The sequence below is a fragment of the Myotis daubentonii genome, chromosome 11, assembly GCF_963259705.1.
Source record: "Myotis daubentonii chromosome 11, mMyoDau2.1, whole genome shotgun sequence".
In the NCBI taxonomy this organism is placed as follows: Eukaryota; Metazoa; Chordata; class Mammalia; order Chiroptera; family Vespertilionidae; genus Myotis; species Myotis daubentonii.
This window is the reverse complement of record NC_081850.1, coordinates 52,386,867-52,395,471: the sequence shown is the minus strand read 5'-3', so window position 1 is coordinate 52,395,471 and position 8,605 is coordinate 52,386,867. Positions and strand designations below refer to the sequence as shown.

At 50.8% G+C, this 8,605-nt stretch overlaps 1 non-coding gene across 1 annotated transcript; it reads left to right on the top strand.

Annotated features, from left to right (window-relative positions):
- The first annotated feature begins 4,005 nt into the window (after positions 1-4,005).
- Positions 4,006-4,109, top strand: LOC132212850 (U6 spliceosomal RNA). The gene has a single exon (XR_009447796.1). It is a non-coding gene; the product is annotated as a U6 spliceosomal RNA (small nuclear RNA).
- Positions 4,110-8,605: the final 4,496 nt, after the last annotated feature.

Genomic DNA, 8,605 nt, shown 5'->3' with positions numbered 1-8,605 from the left:
TGCGGAGGCGGTCACCAGCGGAAGCCGACGCTCGAGCAGACACGGTGCCTGGCGCCCACGTCACTGTCTCCCAGGCCCATCTGTGCTACAGAGAAGGGGGCGGAGGTGGCGGGGGATGGGAGGGAGGTAGCCTCGGGGTGAAGAGGGAGAAGGAGTTCTTGGAGGGTTTGAGGACAGAGGAAGGGCCAGGGCAGAAGCTCTCACCCCTCTTTTTTGGCCGTTTTTTTCAGAGACAGAGTGTGGACACCGATGAGGTCGTGCAAACTGGATAGAGCTGGAAACTGAGGCTGGTAGAGCATCAGTCCCTAGGCTACAGAGCAGAGCAGCAGAGGCCGAGGGGACTGCAGTCTCCACTACCTGTCTTCTTTCTGGTACTCACCTTGGGGGTCCAGGTGTAAAGAACTGTGAGGTCTGAAGAAAGGAAGGAAGTGGGGTGGGGTGGGGTGGGGGATGGAGAAGAGGTGGGGTTTGGGGGATAAGGAGAGAAGGGAGGGAAGATAGGATGAGAGCCCTGACCCGTTTGGCTCAGTGGATAGAGCGTCGGCCTGCGGACTGAGGGGTCCCGGGTTCGATTCCGGTCAAGGGCATGTACCTTGGTTGTGGGCACATCCCCAGTGGGAGGTGTGCAGGAGGCAGCTGATCAATGTTTCTCTCTCATCGATGTTTCAAACTCCCTATCTCTCTCCCTTCCTCTTTGTAAAAAGTCAATAAAATATATTTTTAAAAAAAGATAGGATGAGGGGGTTGAGGAAAGGAGGGGAGGGGAGGTAGGTAGGAGATGAGAAGATGAGAAGGGGAACAAGGAATAGAAGGGAGGGGAGATGGGGTGAGCAGCAAAGGGATGGGAGAGATGGAGTGAGGAAGACTGAGACAGGGAGGGGAGGTGGGGTGATGAGGGAATGGAAGAGTGTGACATGGAGATGGGCAAAGTAGGATAAGGGAGCCAGGACTGGTGCTGTCTCCTTAGATCTGGAGGCTCTCGCTCTCCTAACTCCAGACTCATGGGGGCCTGGTTTGTGGGTGGTTCTGTTTCCTCCTATTCCAGTTGTGTATTTTGCCTCCTCCAGCCTTGCCTGTGCCAACACGGAGGCAGAAAATTTAGTCACCGGCCCTTAACCTGGTCTTTGTGAATGCTAACGTGTGGGCTTAGCACTCTGAGGGTTCAGGGCTGAGGGTTCAGGTACTGGTGGCACGGACTCCATTGTCTGCTGGGTTCCCTATTGCCCCCATGTGCCAAGTGTGTGTGTGAGGAATCAGGGTGAGGCCTAGGGCAGAAAAATGGAAGCTCTGGAGACAGACGGTCGACCTCGTGAGGTTCCTTGCCACATCTGTGCCTCATTTTCTTCTCTGTAAAATGGGGATGGACGACAGCAGTACCTCATGGGATTATTGTGAGGGTTAATTAAGGTAACACATGATGCACCTAGTTCTGAGCCTGGCATATAGATAATCCTCACAAAATTAACTGTTAGCCTGAACGATCACAGATATCTGGGTGTGTGAGTGCATCTGTGAATGGTTGTCTGGTTGGGAGTTATTTGTACTGTTATATCTATAATGCAATTTGTGAGCAAGAGAGTGTATGTGTAATTAGTTTTGTGTGGTAGTGTGCCTGACTCTGTGTTATTTGCTGTAGGTGTGTGATTTGTGTTAGTGTGCACGTGTGATGAAATGACTGTGTAAGCCTGTATCTGTGTGACAAAGAGTGGATGAAGTGTGGCTTCATGGCTGTTGACACACTGACATCGTGTCTGCTGGTGTATGCATGCATCTGTGATCTTGTCAGTTCCAAACACCCCATTTACACTCCCGCCCCATGGGATGTCATAATCCTAGGTGTTCCTCATTTCCTCACCCTGAAGGAACCGGAAATCTGGGGGCACACGTGGGGGTGGGTGCCAATGGGGAGGTAGACAGGAGCACATGTTCCATCCCAGACTGTGTATGGGAGGGGGAGCCCCCTACCTTGCACATATCCTAAAAGCTTCGGGGGAAGTGCTCCCCCTCCATCCCATGCTCAGTTCCCTGTCTTGTTACCATGGCAGCAGTTGCCAGGGGCTCCCTTGGTTGCTAAGATCTGGGTGTGGGAGGCTGCCAGGCACTGTTGCCAGTAGAAACAGTACCCTGGGGGAAAGGAAGACTACCCCCACAGCTGCCAGCTCTCTGCAGTGACAGGACTAGCCCTTTGACTTCTCCGGTCCCCAGATTGTACTTGTGATTTGTATGTGACAGTGTTAGGGTTGGTAGGGAGCTTTAGGAACTAGAATACTGAGATTTACCTTCTGAGGAGAGAGGGGGCCCTAGCTTGCCCATTACTATCTTTAAGGTTGGGAAGCCTTTAGAAATTAGTGACTACCTCATTCTGTCCCCCGTACCTTATATTTATCCCCTGGCAATATCTGTGCTGCGTTTTCCAGTGCTGGTGCTTATCACCTGATGCTTCCTCCTGGAACAGAAACGCTACATTGATCCCATTACCTTGGATGCAGACTGACTTCTTCCTGAGGTCAGACCCATAGCATCTCACCTGGATACATACTTCATGCTGACACCTGAGCCTAGACTTCAGTCCCACACTGAGTCCTAATTTTGGCCTTAGCCTTAGTCCTGAACCAGACAGTTCGCCAAACCCAGCCTTAGTGTGAGCCCTCCTCCTAGCCATGAATGAGCCCTCATCCTGATACAGATTTTCGAACTCATCCGAAGATTCAGTTCTGATCCTCCTGTACTTTGATTGAACAATGACCAGCGATCTAACGCTCTGGTACTTGTCTGGCATCTCGCTGCATGTTCTGAATCTACACTGACCTGTACCATAAGGGCTCAAGGGGTCATTTCTTGCCTTGGTTGAGAGGAATGACCAGCAGAGGGCGTGGAATGACCAGTGCAAGGAATGACCAGCAGAGGGCGTGCAACATCAGGTCCTTGCAGTGGTTCTCAACCTTCTGGCCCTTTAAATACAGTTCCTCATGTTGTGACCCAACCATAAAATTATTTTCGTTGCTACTTCATAACTGTCATGTTGCTACTGTTATGAATCGTCATGTAAATATCTGATATGCAGGATGGTCTTAGGCGACCCCTGTGAAAGGGTCATTCGACCGCCAAAGGGGTCACGACCCACAGGTTGAGAACTGCTGGTAAAGGTTGAACTAAATAAATTAAAGTTCCTAACTCAGTTATGCTGATGCTTTGGGGGTCATGTAGGTTTGTACAATCATGGATCTCCCACAGCTCAGCTGGGCTCAGGGCTGGACACTCACCAGAAGGTACTTAACCATTTCCTGGCATCATAGGTCTCAAGAGTACTGGATACCTGGATGGCATCCTCCTCCCCAACGAACACTTCTTTGATATGCTCACACAGCTTCACTGCCTTCGCTGACACACAGTTAGCGTTTAGTCCCACTGAGCAGAAATCTGCCTCTACTCCATCTTTGGTCTTAGCTCTGTGTTTGAGGTCACATTGCCCGTATAGGTCCCATCTGCCAGGTATCAGCCTCTGTATCCCTCACGGCTGCTCCTCTCCAGGCTGAACACCCCTCAGGCCTTCATGGGTTCCTCTGCTGCTTTGTTCCGTTCCTGGCACTAAGACCATGCTCCCCTGTCTGGGTTTCAGTTTGTGGAGCCTGATTTAGCTTCTAGATTTTTTTCTCTCTCGCATGCCAGTGCAGTGTACAAGTAAGCCAGCCTGCTCTCTCCTCTGACTCGGACTCTGTTCCATGCAGCCTCAGGTTATATCAGTCTTTTTGTAGCCACTCATACTGTTCACCCATACCAAGTGAAGACTGCAACATCTTTTCTCTCTGAGCTGCTAAATCACATCTTGCCCATTTGTACCGGTTATAATTTTGAAAGGAGTGTTATATTGACTTTAAAAACAAAGATACTTGAAACAAATGAAATAAAAACATTTTGGCAATATGTTTTGAGTTTCAGGGCAATCCCTGGGCTTGGAAATCTCACTGTGATGCTTACTTAAAGGTGAGACAAGGAGGAACCGAAGTGCTCACTTTGGCAGCACATATACTAAAATTGAGATGATATAGAGATTAGCATGGCCCCTGTGTAAGGATGACACACAAATTTGTGAAGTATTCTATATTTTTGCTTTTGATAAATGTTAAAATGTAAGACTGTAAATTAAATTTATTTATGAATAAATTAGTATATCACAAAAGAAAAAAAAAAGAGGGACTGAAGAGTCCCAGCTGGCTTGGCTGTGGCTTCAGCACTGTGGACAGAGGCCATGGTCATACCCGGAGCCATGCCTGTGGGCGGGTAGGAAAATGATATACACATAGCCGTCAGATGGGGCCAGATATCCGTGCTGCTCACCCAGTGCCTTGCAGTGTATGAAGCTCTTTCCTCTTATCTAACTCAGTCTATCCTCACTCAACTATCAGCCTGGGAGGCAGACAGAAGAGAGACTATTTTCTAGATGTTTACAGATGAGGAAACTGAGGTTTAGCAATGTCAAACTTCAAGTAACTCGTTGGGTGGGGTGGGACAGAGAACACATTACTCCGTGATTAGCAAATTTAGCAGCTGCTGTTTCCCTTGGGGCAATGACTTTCCCTAGAGAGAAGAGGAGTGCACTTGAGTCAACGCAGGCCGGGTGGGTGGGAGTTCGTGCGGAACCAAGGCTCCAGCCAGCCCTAGGAACATGTGGGCGGGTGGTAGGAGGCTTCTGAGGGTCTGAAGTTCCAGTCAGGACTGCCGGAGAGAGGGTAGGGAAGCCTTGTCATTTGGGTGTCCACAGAGGCCCAGCTTTCATGCCTTCTTCTGTCCCAGTGCTTTGCTTCCCTGAGCCTGGAGGAAGGAGAAGGCACCTGTGAGATGTTACTAAGCTGTCTCTGAGCTGGACGGACCTCCGTGGGAAACTCCAGGGAGGAGAGGTATGGGAACCCGTGAATGAATGGGTTGAGCTGTGCAGGTGGTAGGAAATCCTGTGACGTGGCTATGGGCCTGGCTGCTTGTATCTGTCTGTTCCCAGCAGGTAGGAAGGGGAGGTGCTGGACCACACAGCAGCTGTGTGTGTGAGGTGTACGTTAGGCAGAGGCCACTGGCTGTACCCCAGCTGTGCCTGGAACTGTGGGCAGGTGAAGAACATGGGTACTGAAGCCCGACTACCTGGTTCCCTGCTTCCTAGCTGCGTGACTATAACCTTGAGAGACTTTCAGCATCACTGTTCCTCACTTTTCTCATCTGTAATACAAGTCTCGTAGGGTTGTTTCGAAGAGGAATTACTTTATGCTAAGCGCTTGGAACTTCCCAGTGCGTAAAAATGTTAACAATTATTTGTATTTGGCTTGGAGGCAGAGAACCTGCCCCTGAGCCACAGGCTGGAGATGCTTTCCTGCTACAGGTACTGGTTGTGTTCTTACCGGGTAAAGACATGAGGGGGGAGTCCATCGTCCTCTGAAACAGTTTCTCCAGACTGCAGTTAACCAACCCTATTATGTCACATTAAAACAACTAGCAAGAATGGTAAGAAGCTCTCAGACCAAGGAGGGCCCAGAAGACCAGGAGAAAACAGCCAACTAGCTTCCCTACTTGTAGCTCAGCAGGAACTGGGAAGAGAAAAGTGTTTAAAATGGGCCCTTGATGGGAAGGATGGGACTGTACAAAGCAGACAGGCTTAGAAGACTTACTTCTTCCTCAGTTTCCCCCAAAACTCTGGCCTCTTCAGTGCGTCCCTGTCCCCTCTGTGTTGGTGAGGGAACCCTTGCCTCCTCCCACTCCCACACATCACTTACTTCTTGGGAAGGTCAGCACCAAGAAAGCTTTAGAAAGAGAGCCATGGTGTATTGTGTTCTTGGAGGCTATAGCTGCTACTGTCTTAGCCTCAGACTCAGGAATTGGCCCATGATAGGAAATCACACAAACTCACCAGATGCCCCAAACAATAGGAAACAGGAAGCTGACATAGCATCACAATCTCTTTATTATGATTTCCACTGTGTTCACCCCCTGGAGCATCAGCTCCTTCTAGAGTGAAAGCTGAGCGTGGGGAGGAGCATGCAGCTGGGATGATGTGGAGACAGGGCTTGGGGATGTTCCCCTCAGCTACTGTCAAGTCACCTTCCTCAGAGAAGCACATAGGAAGGGCATGAAGGACCACAGGACGTAGGATCCCACTGTTACTCGAGTGCTCTCAGAACCCACCTCACAAGCCTGAATTTGGCTGAGAGACAGAGCATCGGCCATCTTTTAAAGGAGGCTACGATATGGAAAGGCCTTGATACTTATACCTTGCTCATGTCCGTGGACACACCAACCCATTCTGTACGCACTGTGATTAGGCTTCTTAGTGGCCCGGACCCGACCTTTCACCGTCTCCATGATCTGGGTCATCAGGGCACGTGGCCCAGAGGGAACAGGTTTTCCCTAGTGCTAGTTGGGTCCAGTGGAAATTCCATAAGCTGTTTTTGAAGGTTGCCCGAAGCAGCGGCAGCAGGAAAGCAACAGCAGGGAAAGTGCCCAGTCCAGGCATGTGCAGTAGTACCCTCCACCAGGGGGTCTCTATTGTCTAGGCTGCAGGCCAGAGCCCAGAGAGAGGTCCTGGGCAAATTCAAACTAGACGGCCTGGAGAAGGTAGCAATGTTAGTCCACTGTAATAGAGGGGTGGACGGGGCGTGGTGACAGGTGCTGCCAGGATGTCCTGAAATTGTGGCATCAAGGTTGTCCTGCCTCATAGCGCCTTTACCCTGCTGGTCGGAAGAGGACATGCTTGCAGGGCCACTAGAGCCTGCTACCAGTCCTACCTGGAGGTTACTCTTGGCTCTGGGGTGGTCAGGGCGGGTCTGGGGCCCTGCCAGACAGCTTCTGCTGAGCTTCCCTCTTGGCTTTAGGGCTTCCTGGCATCACTCTTACTAAAGCTGTGAGACCTGCAGTGGTTGAGGTTGTGCTTTGGCCTAAGAGGCCCAGGCACAATCCTGGGCTTACCCCCCGTGAGGTGTCCTCTTCCCAGGCAGTTTGATTCTGTGCTTCCCATATTGGTGATGGGAATGGGGGAACCCCCAGAGTTGGCCACTCAAACAAGGCCAGGGTGACATCCCACAGGGAGCACCAGGGCCAGAAAGGCCAGTGTCAGCCCTGCAGCCCCAGTCACTTGGGCTGAGGGCAGGAAGAGGCAATGTGCTCATGGCTTTGGCTGTGGCTGTCCTCAAAGGAAGAAGAGCACTTGAGAGTGGGACAGTACCTACGAGTGAGGGAACTGCTCCATCCCTGGGATCCAAAGTGATCATTGCTCAAAAGTGTAGAGCCTGCATCTGTTGGGGAAGGCTGGTCTTAGCACAGGAAGCCACGAAGCAGACCTAGAGACATCATGTGGCCATAGCTACTGTCTCAGCTGACCCTCTGTTGCTGCAGCTTCATTGTGTCATCCAGAGGTCCCTGTCCTTAAATTTGAGCATGGGGAAGAGGACGGTTGGGTGAAAAACAGGCTTGGGCAGATGGTTTTCAGAGGAGCATATATGTAACTCCAGCTTCTCTTGGGGGGGGAGGGGGGAAGTTCTTGGGAAAAGCACTGATCTCAGTTTTGGGCTGCCAAGAAAAGACTGAAACGTTTTCTCTTATCCTTATTAGAGTCAGACAGCAATTTTTGTGCTTGGCAGAATTTCAGACAGTCACAGTGATGAAAGGACTTGAAAAGGATAGAGAATTGAGTTCACTAGGTTGATAAAAGGGCTCCATGGATTAGGACACTACAAAGGGAGATCCCGAACAGGGGCTGGGGTGGGGCTTCTGCAACGCTGGATGGGGAGGACTATGGAACCTCTCCTTTGGTAAAACGTTAGATGCCTACAGAAGCTGGTTGCTTTTCGATGCTTTTCTGCCTCCTGGGACTCCTGTGGACGGGGGACTCTACCTTTTGCTGCGGGCAATGTTCCCTGGGCCCTCTGCAGCATATCCCTACCAAGGAAGCTGGCTGTCCTGGAATAGGGAGAGGTGATCCCAAGTGGGCCCGATCCTGTTGTGGAAGAGCTCTGGGGTCTGCTTTGCCAGGCCTAGCGATCCAGCTAGCCTGACCTGGCCCATGGTCTTTCACCACTCACCCATGGAAAGCTAGAAGCTGCATCTCCAGAGAGACAGGCATCCCCTTGATCTGTAAAGGTCAGGGAACAGGAGGGTAGACTTCTAGTCCCTGTGACTGATGATGAGGCAGGAGAAAAAAAGCTGTCAGTTCTCAGAGTCCAGAGCGTGTCTTTACTCAAAATGCCCTGTCCACGAGACCCAGCAGCCCAAGGCCATTGGTGTAGAAAGTGATTTGCCAGGAGAGTAAGCAGGAGGCCCTGCGCTTAATGTGCTTTAATCTTCTTAGGCCTGGCTGCTTCAGATGCAGTCCTTTAGCCCGAGTCATGTGCTCTCTCCTTCTTTTCTTTCTTTTGGCTGGGCTGAATAATGACCCCTCCTACTGATCAGTCCTGAGAGTATGGGTAAGAAATATTTACAAAAACCTGTGGGTTTTGGACCTGGCCAGTGTGTTCGTTCAGTGGTTAGAGCATTGGCTTGCGCACTGAAGGGTTGTGGGTTCAATTTCCCAGTCAAGGGCTTGTACCTGGGTTGCAGGTTCAATCTCTGGGCCCAGTCAGAGCGCGTT